The 26,413-nt window shown below is 41.1% G+C and overlaps 1 long non-coding RNA gene across 2 annotated transcripts; it reads left to right on the forward strand.

Moving 5' to 3' along the window:
* Nucleotides 1–6,872: 6,872 nt before the first annotated feature.
* Nucleotides 6,873–26,195, forward strand: LOC138756639 (uncharacterized). Of its 2 annotated transcripts, XR_011353216.1 has the most exons (7): nt 6,873–7,077; nt 8,297–8,614; nt 9,464–9,707; nt 15,527–15,760; nt 20,091–20,236; nt 25,206–25,320; nt 25,825–26,195. It is a non-coding gene; the product is annotated as an uncharacterized lncRNA (long non-coding RNA). The 2 variants fall into 2 exon arrangements; XR_011353215.1 differs by lacking the exons at nt 20,091–20,236; nt 25,206–25,320; nt 25,825–26,195 and having other exon boundaries at nt 15,527–16,405.
* Nucleotides 26,196–26,413: the final 218 nt, after the last annotated feature.

Here is a 26,413-nt window from a genome sequence, read left to right on the forward strand (position 1 = left end):
GCAGCTGTGGAACGAGACGCTGTTAATGTTTCAGGTTTAAAATATTTTATCAAATGTTTGAACTTGATTCACATTGAGTTGATGGGTTACAGTTCAATTTGAACATTCAACATTGTGGAAGATTTCACAGGTATGTTTTGCTCATAAAAAAATCCAATGCAACTAATTTCAGTAGAACCCCTGATATCCGGAATTCAAACAACTGGCAGCCTCAAGCAGTCGTCAAAAAAAATCATGTAAAATAAATAGGTAAAAAATAAAAGTTTAAAACTGGCATGCCTCGCTGTTAGATCGCCAAGCGCGCAACGCACCATCTCAAGCAACTGGAAAATTCACTTATCCGCCATCTATCAATCTCCATAGGTGCCGGATACCAGGGGCTTTAATGTATTATCAATGCCTGATCAGCAATGTCTCAATCCTCATCAAAGTGATCGACAGCTCTATACGCATCACATACTCACCAATAACTGGCTTTATGATGCCCAACACCACTTGACCTGCTGACTTTATCAAATCCTTGGTCCAAATTTTGACCAAAGGGCTGAATCTTAGTGGTAATATAATGGCTCCATCCTTGACGAGAAAGCATAATGCAGCCTTGATAAAATTGAAGTCCAAGGGCATTAAAAGGTAAGCACGCCAATTACACTGGACAATGAAGATTTTTGATTCCTGCACATTTCTGGGTGTATTTTATTAATTTTCAGCTGCTGATCACAAAAATCACTTCAAGTTTTCCTATCACATACTGTTTATTAGATATAATTTATTTTTGTGATTTCTGCTCCTATTTTAAGTCTTCTAGTATATTTTCCATCAAGCAAGGCCAAGCAGGCCTTGTAGGTGCTAGGCCAGTGTAGGTGCTATGCAAATGTTGTCTTTGGCCTGGGCATGCTGAGTCAGGAGCGATGCAGGCAGGCTATAAAAGCAGCTCACATATACAAATGCTGTGCATTACATTGAATGCATGTTGAAGCACATGTTCTTCAGGCAATAGTACAGTGAGTGGACTTAACAATAGCATTTATTGTATTGAGGATGATTCAATACAGCAGAAATGTCTCATTAATGTTGCAACAGCTGTGATACGTTCTGTTACATTTGTGGCAAGTTTACAATTTGGGCTCAAAGACACAGCATGACTGCAGTTGTTAAGGAAGCCTATGGGCTCTACTTCTGTTTTAAAATGGGTGACCAAGACAAATCCTGGGCTCCTCTCATTTGTTGTGCAACATGTACAGTCAACCTGAGACTTCTGCTCATAGATACTTGGAAGTTAATTAAAATATTAATTTAATGTTTCTCCAACTTCCAACATGGTACTGCAAATCTGAAATTATCTTTGTGTTCATCTTGAAGCTGTCTATCATAATTGCCTTTATTTTTCAGGAAGCAAACCTTTTGGGGAAAAAAAATTGCTGTCTTGAGTGATTAGATTCCCTTTTTTAGGAGATAATGTAGACTTAAGGAGCCTAATTGCTTCCTGATCAACCTTCATTCATACTCTACACATAAACTGATACAGATATTTCAAACATCTTGATTGAAGGCCAAATTCTACATTGTGTTTGTGACCTAGTTTCAGTTGAGGGTGTGATCATCTAACTGTAAGCCAAATGATTTTCTGTCATGTGAAAAGTGGGGAATTCTAACTAGTTATTTTACGCATTTGTGTAAAATCACCTCTGGATTTTATTCATTCAGGGAACGCAATAGCAGTTGGTGAGGGTGACCTTTATCAAAGCCACACACGAGTATTGATTTTAAAATCCATTCTTTACAAATTAAACTTCATTAATCAAAACCATGCAAATTTCACACTCACTTCGTCTGTGCTCATTTTTGTTGACCACCATACCCACTGACAAATCAAGCTACTGAAACGAAGAGTTTCTACATGCCTGATTTGCCGAGCGCAGCATCTCTCGCTCCTGAAGTCCTCCCCACCAAAGTGGTAATAGTCTAAACTTACCAGTTATGTTTCTGAGCAAAGTCCATTGAGTTAATGGAAGAACAGGGGGCACTAATTACACAGAGATCTGTTTTTGGGTTTAACAAACTAAAATTTGACCTTGGCCGAACTCAAATAAATTTGCAGATTGAATAGGTAGATAAAGGCATTTTTACTCTGGAAACTCTTTTATTAACCAAAGCAGATTGGGGATTTCCACAGGTTGCCCGTGGCTGCACTACATAAAACTTACCAACATTTAGTTAGGGAACAGAAAAAGAGAAAGAAATGGTCTGCAGGATATCAGTGAAAAAGCAATTATAAAGGCCCTGACATTTTGAAGGTTGATTTAGAAACTCTTAGAGGGTTTTTTTTTGTTCAGTAAGGAATGGTGATAGTAGAGTCACTATAAAATGGCAGCACCGCCACTGGTGTGGACCTACGGAGACATGGTGCTCCCCATCAGGTCCAACTGCTCAGTCCGAATGCCATCGGCTCAGTACAGGCTTTAAACAGCCTGTTAAAGAAGCCAACATTAGTATTGTTTAAAATCCTGCAACAGGGAGGTCTGGACCCAAGATGGCAGCGCCCTTGATCAACAGCAGCCACAAGGGGTTGCAGACTCCGGGAAAGTAGAAGACTAGCACAGGGCACCAGAAAGCAGGGAGACCTCCCCCCCCCACTTCCTGTTTGAGAATGAGACGCAGAGGAGACGTCCCATGGGATGGTGTCCACAGTGGTGGAGCAGTGAGGGTCTCTGTGGCTGATAGGCAACTCAAGGTGAAGAACCCAAGCAGGCTCCAGTCTGCTGGAGACTGTAGTCAAAGGATTCACACCAGAACTAAGCATGCATGCAAAATCATTCAGGTCCCCTTTCCACCCTGCACACAGCATCTGTTAGCTGCTCCCTTCGGGGAAGAGATACAGGAGGATCAGAGCCAGCACCACCAGGCTGAGGAACAGCTTCTTCCCACGGGCAATGAGAATGCCAAACGACCAAAGGAATGGCTCACACTCACCCTGAAACAATTTTTTTTTAATTTATATGCCCTGCATATGTATTGTTTGTCTGTATGTGTGTTATGTCTGGTTGTGTGTCTGCGCAGTTTGTACTGAGGATGGGAGAACACTGTTTCATCAGGATGTTCTTGTACAATCAATTAGATGATAATAGAGTTGATATGACTTGTCTACATTCTGTGTTATTTCAGCATGATGTCCTGCAGGTCCAATCCAATATTCAATTAGTTTTGTTTGATTCATTTCCTCAATAATTGGATGAATTGATTGCTTCATCTTCTCATGGTATAACTCAGCCTTTGGTCTGATTTTTAAAAAAAATTCTCTTGCACAGATCTTCAGCTGTTTTGAAATCAAGTGCACATTTTCTATGTTTACGTAGGCATGTAAAATCAAGGTTTGGACCTTATTGATTCCCAGAACCTGTAATACGTAGGTTTGGACTCAGTGAGCTGGTCATCTGCCCATGACTTTCCCACACTATATGTAATGATTAACCCATATTCCTTTTCTCTCAATAATGCCAATATCTAAAAAATAGAGACAAAATATTCTCTACCATACCTTCAATTCCCTAACCAAACAACTTCTTCCATTCCTCCATGGGTTTAACTTGTCTGAACTGAGTATACTTTATTAAAATGTTGTAATATTTTCATTTGTATTATCTGCTCACCCTTTCATAATCAGGTTCTTTAATCATTATTTTCCTTGCTACATTAACTTATCATATTTAATTTGCTCTTTTTGCTGTCATTCACAGTAAATCCCCATTACCTGGCATTCAATCAACCAGCAAAAAAAAAAAAGGAAATAAATGTGTTTTTTTCCAAAGATAAATAAATTAATTAAATTAAGTTTTAAATAAAAGTTTAAAATTGTAAAAGTAAACATTTTTCAAACCAATGCACAAGCCCCCTTGGGAGAAACCCGACCTCTGCAACTGTTTGAATAAAGTTGTGTTTGTATAAAATGGTGGCACCCAGGGTGAAGAGCTGGTCAATGCTGCTCACCACTGGGGCGACTCTCCCAAAGTGTCTCCCTATACCTGCCTAGTAACAGTTTTTATTACAGTTCGGCGGGCAGCAACCTCCTTTGAAGAAGACCGCAGAGCCCACCTCACTGACAAAAGACAAAGGAGGAAAAACCCAACACCCCACCCCAACCCACCAATTTTCCCTTGCAACCGCTGCAACCGTGCCTGCCTGTCCCGCATCGGACTTGTCAGTCACCAACAAACCTGCAGCAGACGTGGACATACCCCTCCATAAATCTTCGTCCGCGAAGCCAAGCCAAAGAAGAAAAAGAAAGAAGTGTAAACCTTTACCTGTATACTTGGGGGAGGGGGGGGTTAATTATGATCATCGCATGGTTAGCGAAGTGGCTAATGCTGTTACAGCGCTCATTAATAGGGTTTGAATTTAAAGGAAGGTATGGCAAGGGCCTGGCTGGGACACTGGCATGGAGGTGAGTTGGGTTGCACTGAGGGCCCAACCGGGACACCCTAATGAAGAGCCAGTTGATGCCGCTTCCTGCGGGGGCATCTTTCCCAAAGTGTCTCTCTATCCCTGCCTAGTAAGAGTCTTTATCTTTATTATCTATTAGGTATATTAGTAAGGCCTTATCTGTAAACTTGGAGGGGGGGTGTGTTAATTATGACGGCAGCTCGGTTAATTAGCAGCTAGTGCATCACTGTTACTGCGCCAGTGACCGGGGTTAGAATTTAAATGTGAATTTTTTAAGTTATGGGAATGACTTGATTAAAGTGAACTTTACATAATTAAAGATCACAATATGTTTTTTTCCAAATTACTTTACATTTTGCACTGTCATGTATTTTGGACTGTGTGTTCTTAATGCAGGTGTATTAGTTAGGCATTGTAAGAGTGAATCTCAGTCAACCAGAAAATTCACATTTCCGGCAACCGTGACCGCCATAGGTGTCAGATCATGAGGATTTTTACTGTATACCTCTACTTATTTAACCAAACTTTGCTATTTTCCAAACTCTTTATCTATGCCGAACTTAATATTGTGGGCCACTCTTTTAGATTTAATTTCCTGCTCTTAAATCAGTTTGCAGCATTTAATTTCTCAAAATAAAATACAAGAAGTCTTTCTTCCAAGGTGGATTGGAAACAAACGGACCTGTGGCACTGTTTACTTTGGATGCTTTCTGTATACTCTTCCCATTTCCACAGACTAATTGCTTCAATTAGTTAAAATTTGCCCAAAGCAATATTTTTGGTGGAGTACATTTGCTCTTCAACATGCTCTCACCTGTAACAAATTTAATCTTCATTGATCTTGTATAACTCCTCTTAAACCCCAAATATTCATTCAGTTCCCTTAGGTCATGTTAATTTGCAATCTTTTATTTTGAGTTTCTTAATTCATCCTGGGTACAATTTAGTAACTGCAGGGGTTCGCCATTCCAAACTCTGGTGCATTCCATCCACTCCTTCTCTAATCCATATCTGCCTTCTATGAAGCTACAAACTTTTACTTTAAATTCCATTGCTTCTGATCCTCTGTGTAGAGTTTTTGTCAACTGCTTTCGAAAGACACAGCAAATTTAAAGTACTGCTGTTCCAAAGTCTCAAAGTGATTGCTTAGGTGGGTCTTTTAAGTTCCTTATTGGTGATTTTTTTTTTAGTGTAACAAACATGTAAAGATCCTCAAATTTGGGTGGTTCAAACTTTGAATGCTTTGGTACTGCCTTAGGCTCACTGAATAGTATAAAGATTTAATGACTTAAGACTAAAAGACTAAAAGCAGACTTCTCTGCTTTTCAGTAAGAGCCTATTTGATCTGATATTTAATCTGTACTCTAGTTTCCTGCCAAACTCCTATATTCTGAAGTAGTCCAAAATTCTTTCTCTCGGCCTTAAATATATGTCAAAGTTCAAAGTTCAGTTATATTGTCAGAATACTTGCAGGACGTACGATTCATTTCCCTGTGGGCCAGGCAGAATTTCTACTTATCAGTAACTGTACACCTTGGTTGACATGGTACATTTTGAACAGCAGAACTGGGTCAGATTATCTCCTTGATGTATGAACAAAGTTCAGATTTATTGTCAGAGTACATACATGACATCACATCTACCCCCAAATTATATTTTGACTCGTTATTCAAAACTCTGTGCAGTAGAGAATTCCATAGATTTGCAACATCTTTTTATTTCTTTTCTTTGGCTTGGCTTCGCGGACGAAGATTTATGGAGGGGTATGTCCATGTCTGCTGCAGGCTCGTTGGTGACTGACAAGTCCGATGCGGGACAGGCAGGCACGGTTGCAGCGGTTGCAAGGGAAAATTAGTTGGTTGGATGTTGGGTTTTTCCTCCTTTGTCTTTTGTCAGTGAGGTGGGCTCTGCGGTCTTCCTCAAAGGAGGTTGCTGCCCGCCGAACTGTGAGGCGTCAAGATGCATGGTTGGAGGTGATATCAGCCCACCGGCGGTGGTCAATGTGGCAGGCACCAAGAGATTGCAACATACTGAAAGGAGAAATCTCCTTGACTCAATTTTAAATTTCTTGAGACTCCATTCATAATTGTGTGTTTCTCCACACAAGGGAAAGTAACCTCACATCATTTTACCCTTACAAGCCCCTTCAGAATTGTACTTACTTGAATGGATGTTCAACTCCAGAGACAAGGGGCGTTTCCTCCTCCCACAGTTAACTTTACTAATGTTGGTCTTTTTACTCCTTGAATTTGATTCCCAAGCTCCTCTGATAGGATTTGAACTCATGTCTCGACATTTATAATCCAAGACTCAGCAATTTACCAATTTAAAATCAACAATTACAAATGAACAAGTTATAATGAATATATTCCAATTTATGGTATAAAAAGTTCTATGTGTCTGAAGTTAATTATATCATGATTTTTTTTTTCAGACTAATTTTCCCCGTGTTTACTCATTTCCATATTCTGGGTTGATATTCATGAGATGCCAATTGCATTCTTCATGGTTAGTCTAGTGATCTATTGTTGAAGTGTGGAACAGCTGGAGACAAAATGGTCGAGCCAATTCAATTATCACGTGAAGACTGATGTTCACTTTTTCGCTGCAACTTCGGACAATAGGACATGAGTAAAGGTAGAAGAAATTAATTATTATTCCAAAAGTAAAATACAGCTGGTGTTGAAAATCTGGATTCAAATGAGCGTAAGGATTAGTGTAATGGTTAGCACAAGGCTTGCAACCCAAGTTTGAATCCACTGCAGTTTGTAATGAGGTTATATGTTCTCCTCTGGGTGCTTCAGTTTCCTCCCATGTTTCAAGGATAGTAGGTTGATTGGTCACATGGGTGTATTTAGGTATGGGCCAGAAGGGCCTGTTACCCTCTGTTTCTTTAAATTAACTTAAAGCAGCAAAAGCCTATCACATCTGGCAGGATCTGTGGAGAGAGAAAATTGCAATTGAGATTTTTGGCTCATGATGAGGTATCATTGACATGAAATATTAACTTTCCTCCTTCACAGATGCTGCAGGACCAGCTGAGTAGTTCTGAGTATACACTGTGGCTTTACCTTGCTCTCCTGTGATCCAGGGATTCCCTAAAAAAAATTATTTATGTATCGTGAGTAGATGTAAAGTTCTATAACAAAGGCTTTGCTTTAAGTCATGAGTTTTATTTTTATGGTATTGTGAACTATAGTATTACCAAAGCTGTAGCAGAGTGAACAAGACAGACATGTCATGAAGTTCATGACTGAAGGCTTGTGGCTATAATTCATTGATGTCCTCAGTGCTTCATCTATGGAAGGGATGGAGTTACAGGTGAAATTCCACTAACATATATGTAACTAAGTGATTCGTTGACTTCCTAAAATACATATCATGGTTAACTGTTTTTGTGTTTCTTCATTTGATTTTAAAAATTGCATGCTTTGTAATTTTATGTTTCAAAGATCATCTTTGTCCCATCACCATAATAAAAGCAGAAAATGCTGGGCATGTTCAGGAGATCAAGCCCCATTGGTAGGAATGTTTCAGGTCAGAACTGGGGAGGTGACAAAATTAGTTGTTAAATTGCAGAGATAATGGAGAGGGGTGATGTCTCAGGGAGGGTAAAACAAGGGAGACCAGCTTAAAGGTTTCTCTCCTTCCCAGTTCAGATGAAGGATCTTCAACTGAAATCTTGTTTCTCTTTCCGCAGATGGAACTTGATCTGGGTATTTCTGGTGTTTTCTGTTTTACTGCAGTTCTTGAAAAAAAATTGTTTTTCATTTTATCACTACATCGCGGGCAATGTTTCTGATTTTTCATGAAGGGATCATTCAAATTCGATAACCACATTTACTCTTCTCACCAGGAGTCTCTGAATGAAGATTGACTGCAGGAATGTTGACTGTCGCTTCGGGTATTACCAGAAGTTACAGCAGATTTGGAGACCGACAGACTGGTGTGGGCTGAGGGGCCTCCAGCCACCAAGTATCTATTTGCCTTATTTCCCGTAAAGGAAAATGTTTAATTTTCCAGCTCTTGCCCTGATGACCACAGAAGAAAATAGCACAGCAGTAATTTATAAGGAAGTGTATTACTTCATCTCCCTCTGAAACTTCTTCAGGAATCTCAGCTATGCAGTTTATGAATTACCAGGCTCAGCCCTCAGTGGTTCTGCACGCATCTGGTAAGTGGTTCCCAGCTGTCTATGTAACTGACTGTGCCATAGGAAACTGCCCAGTCGCTGCTCTTTCACATCAGTGCTGCCATCTTGCCTTATAAGGATTGAATCTTAAAGAAATCATTAAGAAAGGAAATGGGAAGGAGAGAATCATTTTCTGATGGACATGAGCAATTCCCACTCTGGTAGTTTAGTAACACTGACAATCGATCGATGTTTCAGCATCAGTTGAATCATAACTGCTTGCACGGCAAGAAATCAGGACTTTCTGAATTGACTATGAATTGAATGGGGATATGGTGGGGCGCAATTTAAAACCAGGGATTGCATTGTGATGGGTGAATGTGATAACTGGTTTGGTAAATGCTTCAGGAAAGTTTGGAACTTTGCCATTTGCAGATAACAGCAGCAAACTATGTTGAGTAATATCTCCAACTTGTTACAAAGGGAAATTTGAATGTTAAGCAAAAGACTGGAAAGCTTAGAGGCTGAAAAAGAGTGAACAAAACCACAGTTGGAGTTGGAGATGGAATTTTAGGATTTTGAAATGAAGGACACTGTTTTTGGAAAACGTGTCTTGATGGTGTGTGATATAGAAATGGAGAGTGACCCTGGAGAGAGGGTAAAAGGCAAGGAGCCCTGACAATAGATTAATCCTCCATATCAGCTGGCGAATTGAGTGATTAAAAATAAAGACAAAGTCTGGTCAATGAATTTGAGAGCTGAAAAGTTGAAGAAGGTCCTTGATTTCAGAATTGAGTTTTTTTTTTAAGACATACAGACGAGAAAGGCCCTTCTGGCCCATGAGCCCGTGCCGCCCAGTTAACCCACAACTTTGACTGTTTTGAATGGTAGGAGGAAACCGGAGCAACCAGAGAAAACCTACACAGATATGGGAAGAACATACCAACTCCTCACAGACAGTGTCAGATTCGAATCCCGGATGCCGACATTGTAACAGCTTTGCTCTAACTGCTACACTAACCGTGCCACCCCTGGACCTCCTCTGTCCACACTAGTCTGCAGGTCTCCAAATCTGTTGTTACTTCTGGTAATGCCCGACCTACAGCCAACTCTTCTGCAGTCAATCTTCATTAAGGTTAGTTTGTGATCTTTTGTGCATTGACACTGAGCTGAAAATTTTTAAAATGTGGAGAAGGGCAGTCTCCCAAGAAGAGAATTGGGGAAATTATTTCTTAAGGTATGAAGATTCATCTGATGGTTTCAACAGTGAAGACGTGATAAAATATAGACCAGAGTACAGCAGTGTCAACAGTCATGGTTACTGACTGGATATGGAAATGGGCAGATACAGTAACAGCCTCAAGCAGAATACCATCCATTTCAGCCTGGTGAAGCAGTTGAGCAGATGTGTAGAGCTGGAGTCAAAGGTTTGACATGATCCAATCGGATTGCTTTCGCTTCTTGAAAATTTCAGCTCATTCGGGAGCTGGTGTCAGGTAGAACAATCTAGGTTCATGGTTGTGATCAAAAGGTAGAGGTTTATGTTATCAGAACAGGTAATGTTTACATAAACGGGACTGAAGACTGAGCTTTGTGATGCACAGTAGGTAACTGTGGATAGGCATCAATTGCATTATTATGCACAGAACGATCTGGTGAAGGAAAAATGGATTGTGAATGTAATGAATTCTTTAATATCATCAAACTTTATGACTTATTCTAATAGGATTTCAATTCTAACTGTTTGTATTGTTTCTAGTCCTTGTTTATGCTAAAGGGCCCCAAGATGGAGGATTAAAAATTTGTATCTCGATATATGATTCTAATTCTGAAAGTGGGTGAAAATCGGAGCAGGAGACAGCCAGAGGGATCCAGTTTTGGATCTGTCCTGAGATATTCTAGGCTGCTATTATTGCACGATCTTGTTCTCATCTTTGAACTTGGAATTGTATAAAGATGAATCATTAATTCTTCAGATGACCTTTTCAACTATTCATTTATTTTAAAAAAGGATCTAAGAATAATCCAGGTAATTATACACAGGTGAGCTTGGCATCAGTAGTGAGTAAGAGACTAGAAGGCATTCGAAGGGACTGGATGTACAAGTTCTCAGTCAGACTCATCATGGCTTTGTGCTTGGTTGGTCATGTCTAACCAATCATATAGTTTTTCAGGGAGGTTACCAGGAATGTTGATGAAGGAAAGGCAGTGGATGTTGTCTACATGGTCTTTAGTAAGCCCTTTGACAAGATTCTGTATGGGCGGTCGGTCAAAAAAGGTTCAATTGCTCGGAATTCAGTAAATTGTATAAGAAATTAGCTTTGCAGAAGCTACGGAGTGGTAATAGATGATTGCCTCTCTAAGTGGAGAATTGTGACTGGTGATGTGATTCTGGGATCAGTGGTGGATCCATTGTTGTTTATTATCCATATCAACGATCTCATTGATAATGTGGTAAATTGGATCAGCAAATTTGCATATATCATTAATTTAAATATATATTTATAGCACAGTAGAAGCCGATTCCAGCCATTTAAACCTGTGCCACACAATTACACCCAAAATAACCTACAACCCAGAATGTTTTGAAAAGTGGGAGGAAACCGAAACACCCGGAAAAAGCCCACACAGACATGGGGAGAACATACAAACTCCTTACAGACAGCGCCAGATTCGAACCCGGGTAGCCAGCGCTGTAATAACAATGTGCCATGATAATCGTGCCGCCCAATTAATTGGGCATGTCATGGACAGCTAAAAAGGCTTTCAAAGCTTTCAGTGGCATCTGGAAAAATGGGCTAGCAGATGAAATTTAATGCGAACAAGTGTGAGGTGTTGCACTTTAGCCAGACAAACCAGGATAAGAATTGCACAGTAAATGGTAGGGAACTACAGAGTACAGCAGAACAGAGGGATCTGGAAATACAAATGCATCATTTCTTGAGAGTGGCATTACAAGTACATAGAGTTGTAAAGAGAGCTTTTGGAATATTGGTCTTCATAAATCAAAGAATTGAGAACAGGAGTTTGGATGTTATGTTGAACTTGTGTAAAATATTTTGGTAAAACTATATTTGCAGGTTGATGGGAGTAGGCAGAATGATAGTTGAGCATTGACTAGATGGGACGAGTGGCTTTTTTCTGTGCTGTAGGGTTCTGCGGTTCTCTTTAAGATGCAAATCAATCCTGAGGATTAAAAATTATTGCCACATTATTAGTCAATTGATTCAAGATGGGAAACCAATTGCATTCAAACTATATATTCAGTAGCTGAACTTTATGGCACTCAGTGAGGTATTGTGCTAAAGCGTGGCTTTTCCCCATCAAGCTTTGCGCCTTGATTGCCTGAGGGTCTTCCTCCAAGGAGGGGAATAGCGGAGCATGACATCCATCCAGTCTCTTTCACACTTATAAGTAGCTGGCTCAGTGACAATGTCTGGGATGGCTCCCACCCATCCTTCTCCAATGAATAATGATGTTCGTGTTTTGTATGGAATTAGTGCAAAAGGAGAAAGGAATTGACCAGCCAAAATATGTCAACGAAATAAATCTTTCCTTAACATTGTATCTAATTCTCCTTTATCCAACATTATTCTTAAGTGCAGCAATAATACCAGTGCCTGCTCAGCCAGAGGCTAATTTGACCAAAACAGCTCCCTCTTACAACTCGCCCATGGCGAAGTGTAGAATTTCCACTGTGTGTGAAAGACAACATCTCTTCAGATCTTCTGAGCTCTTACTGCCATGTAACTTCTTTTAGTTCAATGTCATTTTTAACAAGAAATAATGTATATAACAGCGACAGCACTTCCTGGGACGACTGAAGCAGGCAAGGCTACCAGCCACCATTATGTCAATCTTCTACAGGAGTTTTGTCGAGAGTGTCCCGGCCAGCTGCATCGCAGCCTGCTGCAGAGAAATGGATCGGAGGTCAATCCACAGGACCATAAGGGTAGCAGGGAGGATCACTAGAGTCTCCCTCTCCCACCCCCCACCATCGATGTGATCAACCGGGAACCTTGCAAAGAGGGCATGCAAAATCATTGAGGACCTCTTCCACCCATCACACAGCATCTTTCAGCTGCTCCCGTCGGGAGAGAGAGAGAGATACAGGAATATCAGAGCCAGAACCGCTAAGCTGAGGAACAGTTTCTTCCCACAGGCAGTGAGAATACTGAATAACCAAAGGAACTGCTCGCACTAACCATCCAAGACTCACATATGTACAAACAATGTTTATTTATATAAATTAATACATGTCCTGCATATGCATTGTTTGTCTGTATGTGTGTTTATGTCTGGTTGTGTGTCTGCATGTTTTACTTTGTGAAAATAGATGGCAATAAACTGGACTTGAAATGCAGCAGTTTGAATAAAGCAGTCTGAGTAATATACCTGAGTCCCTTTGCTGTTTCAATTCAAACTGATTTGTACAGAAAATAGGCTGCTATTCACTTACATGAACATGCTCTCAAGTCTTTAGTAGATCCAGGCTCTGAGTGACGCCTTGAGGGGGAGATGATCTATCAGATAGCCATCTGTTGGGCACCAGCAGAAGCCTCAAAGAAACACATTAGGGTTGAGGGGGTTCCATCCATTGTCAACTGGTTGGCAATTCAAAGAATTCTATCCTACCATTGCATTAGTTTAAAATAGTTCTGCTACTGAAGATTTGGCAATAAACAGAAAATGCTAAAAGTACTCAACAAGTCAGGCAATATCTGTGAAGAGGGAAGCAGAGTTAACACTGCTTCAGGGCAGAACTTTCAACAGGGCCTTGCATTACAAAGGTAAGGGGTATGCAGATCTTTCCTTCGGGATCTCATTCATCCACCACTGGCCACAATGATCAATCCTGCAGTGGGACAGTTGGTTGGACCTCCTGACGTCCGACCCCAAGGATATCTTGGATTTTTCCATTGACTACACATGCTTGGAGGCCCAAGATATCAAAGGCATGAATAGCTAATAGCCAGCAATCTGCTTTGGAAAATATAAGCCATCAATCAGAAAGATGAGCATTGAACCAGTGCTGTGAGACTCTAATCAGTGATACTGAAATCGCCATTGGCAGGACCTCCAATAAAGTGCCGCATATTTATTTGTGTTATAAAGTTTGGTGTGACCAGGACGAGCCTGCACCCTTCCCCGTTCTCAAAGAACCTTCCACCCTATTCTCACTCTGCCACCTATCAGACATCAGCTTGCATGCTACCATGCATGAAGTTCTGCTTTGATAAAATGACGAGATGCCTCATGGGATACCTTTGTGGACATTGCGGGCATATTGCGGACAACTGTTTTAGCCAGAACCGAAGCGTAATCTGGAATCTTTAGTAGCAAGACACATCTCTTTTAGAGTGTTTGATAACAACAAAGAATTTGGGGGTAAAATAAATCTGGGAAAACTATTTCTAAAGTTAATTGATGGCCATGGACAGATATTTTGTCTCTATCACCAAAAATAATGAAGAGAGAGATAAGGGAACTTGTTAGCATGGAATGTTGTCCTAGAAACAGTGATGTTGGCAGAATAAAACTCACTTTTAAAAGAGAAATGGGTAAGTATTTGAAGTCATTTATACTCAACCCAGACTGTGAACCTGACTAATATCAGAATAGACACATTGGAAAGGCTTTTGTGAGGGAAAATTCAACACAATTGAAAACTTTGCAATTGACTGCAGAGAAGAGATCGGCTGAACAACACTCACATAATGATATTGCCTTTGACAGAGTGAAGGAAAAGTCTCTATTTCTACCAGCTTGTACAGCAGCAAGCACACGTTTATTAAAGGAAGATGTATTAAAGGTCTCTTTAGAATATTCCAGAGTAGTATGCTTTAAATGGAAAGATTTAAAAGAACTAAAAGTTGAGTCTGACCAGGATAAAGAGCGGGGATGTTTTTTACTTGCAATGACAATAGGGTGGGGTCAAATAAAATACTGTGTAAGTTTGGATATGACTATATTTGGGAAAAGTCTTGGAAACTTTGACACTTTTATTTTGCCTGCTTCCTGCAAATCTGCTGCAAGGAGGGAGGGGTCTGCAGTAGCAGCCACAATGACATTGTTTGTTATCCTTGTTGCTACGGCGAAAAAATGCATTTTATTGTTTTTCAGTGTCTCAACTATTTTGGAGCCGAATTAAATACATCACCCACATTTTAAATTTCTATGAGCTACAATTTAGTCAATTTAAATTAGAGGCTTTTTAAAATGGTTTCTCAGTGTTGTTGATACTGCATGCATTTTGTTTTCTAATAAGAGATTCTCTCTCTTCTGATGAAACTTCAGCCCAGACTATCAACTTTATGTGGCCAAAGTTAATGAAAATGCATAATGCCAAATGGACGTGGAGAATGAAACATGAAAATCATTTTTGAGACCGAGGACAGCTGTAAATGCACGCGCACACACACACACACACACACACACACACACACACACACACACCCGCGCACCCACAAACACACGCACTCACACGCGCGCACATGCACACACACACACACACAAACACACACCCTCGCATCCACAAACACACGCACTCACACGCGCGTGCATACACACACACACACACACACACACACACACACACACACACACACACACACACACACACACACACACACACACACACATAAATAAATGTCTTCAGCCATGGACACACATCTGCAATACTGGAATACTCGCACGGATGCACTTACACGCCAAACATGGACTCATCAAGTCAGTACAGTTGGTTGCTTCAATTGCAATAATAGAGGATGACCATGAGGGAAATTTAACCGGTATCGGACATATCTTCATTTGTATTACTTCGTATCGATGGGTGTTTTGGCTGTTCTGCCAAGGCAGGCCTACCACAGGCTGATCACACCTGGGTGTGTGTCCCATATCTGTTTCTTTGAGGAGATTTGGTATGTCACTAAAGATGCTTGCAATTTTCTACAGGTGTACCGTGGAGAGCATTCTGACTGGTTGCGTCATTGACTGGTATGGAGATGCTAATAGACTGGACAGTAAAAGACTACAGAGAGTTGAGAACACAGCCAGTGCCATCATGGACATCAGTCTCCACTCCATACCTCTACAAGAGGCGGTATCTTAAGAAAGCAGCCTCTCTCCTCAAGGACCCCCACCACCCAGGCCATGCCTTCTTCAAACTGCTACCATCGGGGGAAAAAGGTACAGGAACTTGAAGATGAACACCCAACGGTACAATAACAGCTTCTTCCTCTCTGCCATCAGATTTCTGAATGGACAATGAACACTACCTTACTTTCTCTTCTTTTTGCACTAATTTATTTTTTAAAATGTCATTAATAGTAATATTTGCACCTGTGACTGCTAAACAACGAATTTTGTGACATGTGCATGACAATAAATTCTGATTCATCCTCTTGCTTATCAAGAATATATCTAACTCAGCCTTAAAAATATTCAGTCTCTACTTCTACTGCTCTTTGGGGAAGACAGTTCCAGAGACCCATATGTCCCTGAGAGGGGAAAAAAATCTCTGATTTAATTGGACTCCACTTATTTCTGAACAGTGGCACCTTGTTATAAATTCTCCCATGAAAGGAACATCCTTTCCAGATCCAAACTGTAAAGATCTGAAAGGATCTAAATTTTAGGAGATGCAAGCTGAGACCATCCAACTTTTCCAAATAAGATAAACTGCCTATTCCAGTTTCAGTCTCATAAAGCTTTTCTGAACTGTTTTGAATTCTTCCCTAAATAAAAAGACGATTGCTTTACACAGCACTCCAGGTGTGTTTTTACAGGTCCCCTTGTATAACTGAAGCATAACCTGCCTGCTTTTACCTTCATTTCCCCATACAAATAAACTATCAAAACTACATAATTGCTTGTACTGCCTGCAAACTAACCTTTTGTCAAACACACAGATGATTTTCCATCATTGTATTCTATTTGCCTGATCTTTGCCCACTTAAGATTCAGATTTCGGATTCAATGTCAGAGCACATGCATGACATCACATACAACCCTGAGATTTTTTTTCCCCTGCAGGCTTAATATCCATTTATAGCCTTCTTAAGTCCTCTTATCATCTTAGTTTCCTACTTCTGTGACATCAGCAAATTTAACACTTGTAGCTTCAACCAGGTCATGCATAAGGTTGAGGCCCGAGAACAGATCCCTATGCACACTACTCTTCACAGCCAATCCTCTATCTCTCCCAATATGTTGCCTCCTACAACAAGAGCCCCCATTTTCCACAAGAGCCTTCATTTTATGCAATAGCCTTTGATGTGATATATTTTCAAGTGGATTCTGATAATATACATATGGAACTGATTCGACTTTATCCACAGTACAGTACTTCAAAATAATTTGATGAATTATTCAGATATGAGTTACCTTTCGCAAAATTATGTTGACAGTCATAAAGTCATAATCTACTGCCCAGGAATTGGCCTGTCTTATCCATGCTAAACTAATTTGACTCCATTCAGCCCATAATCACCTTAACCTTTGTTATGCATGTACCTGTCTAGTTATTTATTGAATGTAACTGTCATCTCCACTTCCACCACCTCCTCTGGCACCTCATTCATTCCACCCAGCGAACTCTGTGGAAAGGAGGTCTGATTACCTTAAATGTTTGAAATAGCTCACGATAACAAATTTAATAATTACTTCTAACAGGTTCCCCCATGACAGGTGTTAAGTCCTCCCCTACGGTTTCCTGCTTTTTCAACAATCCCTTTTGGAACATTTTATTAAATAATGAGGCAACCAAACAGTTATTTGATGCAGTAGCCATTGTAATGTACTTCAGAATAACCTCATTAATTCCACTTGGAGAATGAAAAAACTTGAACAATGAATAACCTCACATGATGCCTCCTTTACAATAAATTCAACTTACAGTAGAAGTCCAAAATTCTGGATGCCAGATATCCAGACCAGCCAAGAATCCGGACTTTTCAAAAACTTTCAAACTTAAAATTTAGCGGGCTTTTGTTTGTGTTCGTAAATGCCACAGATGCACAGCAAACATTTTATGTTTACATTTCTGTCAAGTGTTGACTTCCATCTTCTTTGAAACTGATGGTTTTGATAAATGAAGCCTGCTAATGAATAAACAATCAAATTTACCTGTTAATTTCTTCGTTATTCCTTCTTAAATTTGAATTTTAAAAGTGCTGCCGGAAAATCTGGACCGACGGAATCCCCGAGTAGTCCGGATTTTTGGATTTCTGCTGTAATTTGAAGAAGCCCAGACTTGACCTCAGCTGCAGAAATTTTAGCACGCGGCAGAACAACATTTTCCTCACAGATAAGCTTATATTTGACCTCCCCTGAATGACACCACAGATGAACCACCAGTGCCTAACCCAACAAAATTCTAACATCTAAACTTTACATATCACACTGGAAAGGCAAAATACTTCCGAACCAAGATGGCCACCTGTTGTGTGCTGGAAAGTCTCCAATGAAGAAACTGTAATGAATTGTAGCTTCATTGTTACCTTTATAGATAAAATTTTGTGAAGACTTTACACACTGGAATCACTGCAAAAGGAGCTTTCAGATGATTCTTTCACAGAATGCCAATTAAAGCAAAAGATTAAAGTCCAAAGGCATATGAATCTAGACATAGAGCACGGTAACAGGCCCTTTTGGCCCATGAGCCCATGCCGCCCAATTGATCGACAACCCAGGTACATTTTGATCGGTGGGAGGAAACCAGAACCCCCATGGAAAATCCACACAGACACGTGAGAACATGCAAATTCTTTAGAGACAGTGAGGGATTGGAACCCCGATCCTGATTGCTGGCGCTGTAACTGCGTTGTGCCAACTGCTACACTGACCTTGCCGCCGCAAATTCAAATCGAGAATGTGGGCATTGATCCTGCTGCTTCTTACATGCTAAACGTGCACTCTACAATTTGAGTTAATACCCCTGCATGGAAGTATTGGAATCGACAACTAATTTTTGCCGAATGTTGCAAAACACGTAACACTTCAGCAAGATGGTGCAAATTATTAATAAATACATTTTCATGATGCTGTAAAGGTGTTTGATGTGTACAAGGGAGTGTTTGACAAATCACGAACTGACCTGCGGAGTTATTCACCATATAAAATGAAGGAGTTGCTATTTTATTGTGTAACTTAATCCACCATTTGCTACTGTGTCAAGCTAGCTTTTCCCTTTAAGTTTAAAGTAAGCTGGGATAATGTTTAAAAATTAACTGAAGATTCATTAGGTTGGGGAATAATGTGACATGACTTTTGGATGCTCCATTATAGATCTGAAATGCAGTAATTCATTTTTGACATAGATTGGTTGAAATCTAAAGACACTCGCCTTGGGACTTCATCGATAAGAGGGGCGGTTATAATCATCTGTTGATTTTTCTGACTTGTACCTTTAAGGTATTCTGGTTCCTGAAATTTCCTTAGGAAATTGCTCGAAATAAGTTCAAGTCCAGCATTGTTAGGAAAGTAGGTTTATGAATTGATGGTACCATGCCAAACTTCTCTCAACAATTGAAATTCAACTATTTTTAGTGTCTGCAAAAGTGACTTCGGACATTATGGAATCTAGCATTTGCGATATGATGGTTAATTTTGTTGATTGGTAAAGCCTGCTGCTTTTCATATTAAAATCAAGTGATAGATTTCAAAAACTGACAAATGCATGGAATTCTAATACTATTTCAACAAGCAGACCGAGAAAATTGCAGGTTCCATCCCTGATCTCTATTGGATGGATATGGCCTGTGAATTAAAACAAGAGAATGTTATCACTGATCAATAGTCGAAAACAATCCTGCTGTCCCCTTCCTTGATGATTCCTTGATGAAGAAGCTCGAGCCCGAAACGTTGGTTAAGGCATCTTCAATTTTGCTGTTATAAGGTTCATTGTTTGATCTGCTACATTTTCTCCAGCATTGGGTTTTTACTTCAATCACGGTGTCTATGTTTTACTCTGACTGTCCCCTCTGCTGTCAATGCTCCTTTGGATAGAATGGGATTCTCTACAATTACGTCAGAGCTAAATAATTTATTAATGCCCAAAGGTGAAAGATGAGAGATGGACATGGTTGGCGCCAAGGTGGGGGGGGGGCCTTCGCGGGCACGGCCCCCTCTTGCGAAGTGCTGTCCCCTCATTCGCTCGCACGACATGGCCCCTCCCCCCCACCGCGAGGTGCTGTGCCCCCATATTCTAGCGGCCATCGCTCGCCGTCAGACCCACCCCCGCCCACGTCTCTAGCATGTGTCAAGCGGCACTAGCAATAAGAGCAGCTTTTTTGGCTGCTATGTTAGAGGGTCGGAGGAGGTTTACGTTCGCTTGGCCACCACCATCATTCCCACCCACCATTGACCGAGTTTACAACTGTCTAACTGTGCCCCACCCAGTTACCCTAATGCCATCCTTGAACATTTGTTCTGGCGCCCACCCGGAGTTATGCTATATAAAGTGGAAAAGAAAAGAGTTCAGATGAAAAGTCATTAACAGATAATTTTTCTCTCACAGATGCTGACTGTCCCACTGAATAGCCACTTTCAGGTGGCCAGAATACCCCAACGTAAAGCCGCCTAAAATACCCGTATGTGGCTATTGGGAGGGCACCTGAAAGCGGAGAACCTTGACCCAAGGAGTACTTACCCAACCCTCCTCGGGTAAGTATATTCTCTGCTTCTGAGTGCGCCCCCTAGGCACCTGAAAGCGGGTGGGACTGCAGCCACAGTCGACAGGAGCCGGTGTTTGCTCTGCGGCGCCTCTCCCTGCTGCGGAGCTTTCAGGTGCCAGAACGGCGCCTTCAGCGCTGCCACCTGAATGTCACTGCTCACATCCGCAGCCGGCTCCGGAGCCGTGTTCTCCCAGCTATTCCACCTGAAAACGGTTAATGTTTCTGGTAGCATTGTGCTTTTGGTTTTTGACTTTGAACATCTGCAGTTGTTTGCTTTAAAGGTTGGGGGAGGGAAATAAAATAACTGGTTTCAAGCAATGAACAAAGCCAATGAAATCAGTAAAAATCCGGATCACACGAGAATCTGGACTTCTCGAAAACTCGTGCCTGAAATCCAGACCACCCACGAATCCGGACTTCTTGAAAACTCCCGGCTTTTGCGTGTGTGTGTGCGTGTGTGTGCGCGCGACGCATAGCGTGTGCACATTGTGTAAGTGCCACTGATGTACTGCCCAAGGATCCGGAAAATCCAAACATCCAAACTGACCCAATCCCAGAGCAGAACTGTATCAATTCTTTGACTTGGGAGTAACAGCAGATAAGAAACACTACAGCTTTATCTGTATACCCTTGTGGCACCTCTAGTCCCCACACAGCCAAGATGAAAAACGTTTTCCTTATAAGGGAATTATATGGTTTTCATCCAATTGAGAGCTGCCATAGATTATCAGAGGTGAGTCATTAGCTTCCAGAACAGAATCATATGTTGAGAAATGAGAAGGGACAGAGTTTAGAATATTTCCCTCCCAAATGCTGTTTTTAAGACGTGTTCAGCATGCTTCCCAACTGAATTTGGAATAAAATTGCCACGATGAGCATTAACCCTTTCACTATGCACCATGTATCAAGCAAACAAAATTTGATATTTTGATTATGGCAAAAAATTGATGCTGCTTTTTTCAAGTTCAGGACGTATCTGTGGGTAGCTGTAGGCAGGAACTATTGCTGGGCAAGTACCTAGAGAACAGATACCTTTCATCAACTTAATCCAGTGACTTTGTTGCGATCTCCTCTACATCGGAGATACTGGGAAATCACTTCATTGAGCACCATGGCTCCATCTGCCGCACTTGGGTGCATCTCCCAGTGGCCACCCATTTCAATTCCCTGCCAACATGACTGTCTGGGGTTTCATGCACTGCCAGATTGAGACAACCTGCAAATTGGAGGAACAACAACTCATCTTCTGTCTGAGCACCCGCCAACTGGATGGCCTTAACATCGACTTCTCCGGTTTCCAACCCACTCTCCCGCTTCCATCTACTCTCCTCTCTCCTTTCCTCTCTCTCTTCCCTTTTCCCCTCAGTCTCCTTTCACAGAGCCAAAATCAATCCTCACTTTTCCTCTTATCCAATTAACACCTTTTGTCTGTTGTTCTTTCCCCTTTCTTTCCTCAGCCTTTAATTCTGCCTGTGTTTTTTTCACTCATTCCCCAAGGAAGTGCTCGGGCCCGAAACATTGGTAATACATCTTTACCTTCTCTGGACGCTGTGTTTTGGTGTTTTGGGAACAGTTAACTTTTGACAACTCTATACTATCATTTACCATGTTGAATTCTTACTTTTATTGATTAGCCAATTCTTTCTGTTTAGAAGGACTAAAGTCATTCTACTCAAGACTTCTTGTAATAGCCAAAGGCAACCTCCTTCAGTCACATATGTTTTGATTTTGCAATTATGAAGCAACTGCTTTCTTCCAGAAAGTTTAGAAATTCAGCTTCGACTTGTTGCCAAAAGAGGTGGTGGCTGGGTGGAAATGAGTTTGTCTTCCAAAAACACCAGAAAGCCAGAGTGGAAAACAACTACATGGACATTACTTTGAAGCCACATGCCATCCCTAAAATTAGCATAGCTTCAGTGACTTGACGTGTTGACCTTGCTACATCCCAGATCACAGTTAATCGCCACAAGGACAGCTGCTTCCTGGCTTTGGATGAAGAACTGGAAAGGGAAACGTGGCAGGATGAGGAAGCCAATGGAGCCCGGACAGGAAACGCGACAGAATGTTTCTAAACGGTAAATCAATTTCTACAATCACGTGACTGCGTAAATGGTAAATGGACGGTGTCATTTTCCCCAACCCTTGCATTGTATTTTAAGCAAGAAGATTGTTCGAACAGTGAATTGGGTCTCCTTTGAACCAGAAGCAACTTGAGAATAACATGGCATAGTATGGATCACATTAATCTTGATCTTATAACTGGAACAGTGGTAAATTGTACATGAGTGCATGATACAGTTGATGCCAAAACTAACCACAAACACAAACATAGAAGCTAAAAATATATATCAAAATGCTGCCGATGGAAACACGTTGAAATTAAGAAGTCTGCTTCAGGATTTATATTACATGTGATTTATTTATCAACAAGATCTTTGCTCAGGCTTGTTGATGATCAGGATGATATTCTTCATTGTGTGAGCAGAGATTGACTGGTCTAGAATTGTTCTGATTAAGGAAAAGTCCTTGCTCAGACCAAGGTCGACTGAGTAAGGAGCTGCCAGTAAAATAGATTTGAAATAAATGACTGATCAACACATGGAATTAGACAAGGAAATCTGCAGATGCTGGGGTCAAGTGCTCAGCTCCACTTATCGAGTTGAGGGTTCAGGCCCAAAACATTAGTATCGACTTCCTTTGGATGGCTGCTAATTTGTGTATTGAAATCAACACATGAAATTCTACAGGCCTTTTGATGAATTACATCCTTGTTATCATTTAAAACTCGTTCAGTTTCTTTTCCATCATCTTTCTGATGGGCAACCTCAGATTTGAGAATATTCTCCTTCCTTCTTCCGATTATGATCCTGCGCTCCCTCTATCCCCCACCCTCCCACCCCCCCCCCACCCCCCCCACCTATACAAATGAGTGCAACAACTAGTAAACCTCAATCACAATTCTTCTTGGCCTTCATGGGGCCAGCGAATAAAGGCATAGTTTATTTCACGCTTCTGATTAACTAAAGCTGCCATTTCCCGTACATCTTTACTGCAAACAAAAGACGTGTGTATTTTAGCTTTACATATCAATTGAAGATTAGGTCAGTAGTATTTTTAAAAAGAATAGTTTTGCCATCCTTGATAATCAACAGATTGAAGAACGTGTCTGTGTTTGGAGATCGAAATTCTCCTTGGTTCAAGAGAATGTTAGATTATGTGCCATCTAAACTCAGTCAATGACGTTAAGTTCTGTTAACCGCATGGAACAATGAAGAGCATAACTTCTCCTCTGAAAAAATCCTCACTCCTGGTCTGATTCTGTCTGAATGACTTACCCAGAAGAAACCTACTTGATTATAGGGATTATGAACAAACTCCTCAAAGGCACCACCAGATATCAGAATGGAACCAGGATAGCTGAATCTAACTTTAGTAGCTGTGTGAATCTACTGTGCAGTATCACTAGAATTTTATGGGGCGAAACACAAAAGTTTGCAGACACTGTGATTGTAGTAAAAGCACAGAAATGCTGGAGAAACACAGCTAGTCTCGCAGCGTCCATAGGAGGTAAAGATATTTTACCTACTTTTCGGGCCTGAGCCTTTCTTCGAGTAAAAAGCAGGCAGGTCCCTGAGTTAAAAGGCTAGGGAGTAGGAAAGAATGGGTAGGGGGAGGAGTACAGGTAAGAGACAAAAGGTGTTAATGAGATATACTGTAGATAGGAGGACAGGAGAGAGGAAACATGAGAAATAATTGGGAGGGGTGTTTTTGATTCTGTGAAAGCAGAGCTGGGGGAGACAGAGGGAAAGAGAGACAGAGCTAAAGGAGATACAAGGAAAGATGGGGGGGGTTTAACATAAAATAGAGTAGTCGATGTTAATGCCATCCAGTTGGCAGGTGCCCAGATGGAATATGAGATGTTGCCCCTCCAATGTGCAGGTGGTCTCAGTCTGGCAGTACATGAGATCATGGACAGACAAGCCGGCAAGGGAATGGGGCAGAGAATTGAAATGAATGGCTACTGGGAGATCTCCCCACTATTGCAGCGGACAGGGCAAAGGTGCTTCATGAAGTGATCTCCCAGTCTGCGTCCAGTTTATCCAATGTAGAGGAGACCACAACAGGAGCACTGGATGTAATAGATGACCCCTGCAGACTCGCAAGTGAAGTGTTGTGCCTACAACTCCTCCCTCACCACCTTTCAGAACCTCATCGATCTTTCCAAGTGAAGCAACTTGTGAATTTGCAGGGGTCATCTATCGCATCCAGTGCTCCAGTTGTGCTCTCTTCTACAGTGGAGAAATTGGACACAGACTGGGAGATTGCTTCAATGAGCATCTTGGCTCTGTATGCCGCAAGAGCGTGGATCTCCCAGTGACCACCTATTTCAATTCCCCACTCCATTCGCTTGCCAGCACGTCTCGTGCACTACTAGACTGAGACCACCCACAAATTGGAGGAACCACACCTCACATTCTGTCTGGGTACCCTCCCATCAGATGGCATTAACATCCCCTGCTCCAGTTTAATTAGTCCCCTCTCTCTCATCTTTCCCTGTCTCCTTTACTCTGCCTGTCTTGCCCTGCCTCCTTTCCTCCCACTTCCGCTCTCCCATCAATTTTCCCCCTTCCTCTCTCCAGTCCTCCTATCCATATCTAATTAACACCTTTTGTCGGATGGCCTGTACTCGTCTCCCAGTCCATTCTTTTGTTCTCCCTAGCCTTTCAATTCAGATGCCTGCCTGCTTCTCACCCATACCGTGAAGAAGGGCTCAGGCCCGAAAAATAGCCAATAGATCTTTTCCTCCTATGGACCCTGTGAGACCTGCTGAGTTTCTCCAGCATTTCTGTGTTTTCACTGGAGTTTTATGTCCAATTTTGCAGTGGGGGGGGGATCAACAGGAATCATTTAGGATCATTTTGTCAGTGGTGTAAATTGAAAAATTTCTTGTTCAAAAGGTGAGCCAGCCAAGAATACGGACTTCATGTCGCTTAAAGAAGGATCATATCTCAATCACGCATCAAGTGAGCAGGGCTGTGGTAACCGTGACTGAGTCACTGGAGACTGAAGCTGGTAAATATAAAAGTTATTTATTCATCATAAGGAGATCTCCTGGAGAATGTTGTTTCTCCTCCCTCTTGAACTCTTGTGAAATACTTTTTAAACGCAAAAGCAATAAATGATTAACTACAGTTTCAATGGCAATAATTACCTGGTTTAAATATTTGAGATAGCTTTTCAGATTACATCTGAATTACATCTTTACAATGGGATTTGCTGTTACATATTAGACTCAGTCTGCTGAGATTTAAGCCCATGCCTTCCTTTGACCTGGCTTCCAGTAATTGCATTAGACTGATGAAAATTACCCCAGTTTCTGGTACTCCCTGTATCCCCAAGTATAATGAAGTCCCAGAATTGTGTAATTCAAACATAGACCTGTTCTTTGTCGTATACAGTCTGCGCAAATGAGTCAAAATGGCCTATCTGTTAACGTATAACAGAAATGAGTTTTCCCCTTCCTATCTTTAGATTATAGCCTTGCCCAAAAGGGTAAATATTCCTTGCTCTTTACAGGTCATTAAAGGACATCATCGCATTTTCACTTCATCGTGTGCTGAAAGCTTCTGATGACTCTCTCAGGCCAAAGTGCAGTGATATAGGATGGAACTTGAGTCAATTTATAAGTCATTGAAATGTTTCTGTTCTTACACAATTTAATGCATTTGTATGTAAGGATTGATAAATAAGTGAGTAAGAGGGAGGAAATTCTGGAGCAGTGTAAATGTTTGTGAAAATCACATTTTCCCTTTTGATGCTTTGATTACACGTAACTTAGAGCAGATCCTTGGGAAGGTCTACTTCATGATGTCTAGTGCGCCAAAACAATTCATTGTTTAATTACATGGTGATAAAAATTCTTTTAGTCATCTCCAAAAAAAATTATGCGGTTGAACTTCATATTGACTTAATTCTCCACATTTCTGTGTGTGTTTAGCATTACTTGTTAATATTATATCCCCATTTTTCTGTTCACAACCAATTTTGTCAAACTCACTCAAATGGCATCACTCAGTGCCCAAAAGCAGCCCACAGTGAGATTTCCACCCCACAACCATCCTGAAAATAACAGAGGAACCAGCTTTTACTGAGGCAAAAGTTCAAA

The sequence above is a fragment of the Narcine bancroftii genome, chromosome 3 (assembly GCF_036971445.1).
Source record: "Narcine bancroftii isolate sNarBan1 chromosome 3, sNarBan1.hap1, whole genome shotgun sequence".
Taxonomy (NCBI): domain Eukaryota; kingdom Metazoa; phylum Chordata; class Chondrichthyes; order Torpediniformes; family Narcinidae; genus Narcine; species Narcine bancroftii.